The sequence below is a fragment of the Arachis hypogaea genome, chromosome 1, assembly GCF_003086295.3.
Source record: "Arachis hypogaea cultivar Tifrunner chromosome 1, arahy.Tifrunner.gnm2.J5K5, whole genome shotgun sequence".
Lineage (NCBI taxonomy): Eukaryota > Viridiplantae > Streptophyta > Magnoliopsida > Fabales > Fabaceae > Arachis > Arachis hypogaea.
In genome coordinates, this window is record NC_092036.1 from 74,225,508 (window position 1) to 74,226,419 (window position 912).

The following is a 912-nucleotide window of genomic DNA, read 5'->3' on the forward strand; positions in this document are numbered from 1 at the left end:
AAATAATAGAAAAACTCCCTCCACCAACTAATGTGAAATCTGTTAGAAGTTTCTTGGGGCATGCAGGATTTTATAGAAGGTTTATCAAAGATTTTTCTAAAATAGCCAAACCTTTGAGTAACCTTTTAATGATTGATAAACCTTTTGTTTTTGATGAAAATTGCCAGCATGCTTTTGAAACTTTAAAACATAAACTCACAACAGCACCAATTATCACACCCCCGGATTGGAACTTACCGTTTGAACTCATGTGTGATGCAAGTGATATTGCAATTGGTGCTGTACTTGGACAGAAGAAGGAAAATTTGCATCATGTCATATATTATGCAAGTAAAGTATTGAATGAAGCTCAAAAAAATTACACTACAATAGAGAAGGAATTGTTAGCTGTAGTCTATGCATTTGATAAGTTTAGATCGTACTTGATAGGATCTAAAATTGTGGTTTATACTGATCATGCTGCTCTCAAGTATTTGATGTCAAAGCAGGATGCTAAACCAAGACTCATCAGGTGGATTCTACTCCTACAAGAATTTGACATTGAGGTGAAGGACAGGAAAGGCACTGAAAATCTAGTTGCTGATCATTTGTCAAGGCTGCCACCAGAAACAATTCAAAAGGCCTCATTACCTGTGAATGAAAGCTTCCCAGATGAACATCTTATGCTGATCCAACAAACACCATGGTTCGCTGATATAGCAAACTACAAAGTAGGGAGAAAGATACCTCAAGAATTCACTAAGCAACAAGTGAAGAAACTAATCAATGAAGCAAGGAAGTTCTTGTGGGATGAACCCTATCTGTTCAGAAGATGCTCTGATGGAATAATCAGGAGATGTATTCCTGAAAGTGAAATAAGAGATATATTATGGCATTGCCATGGCTCAGCTTATGGTGGACACTTTGGTCCAG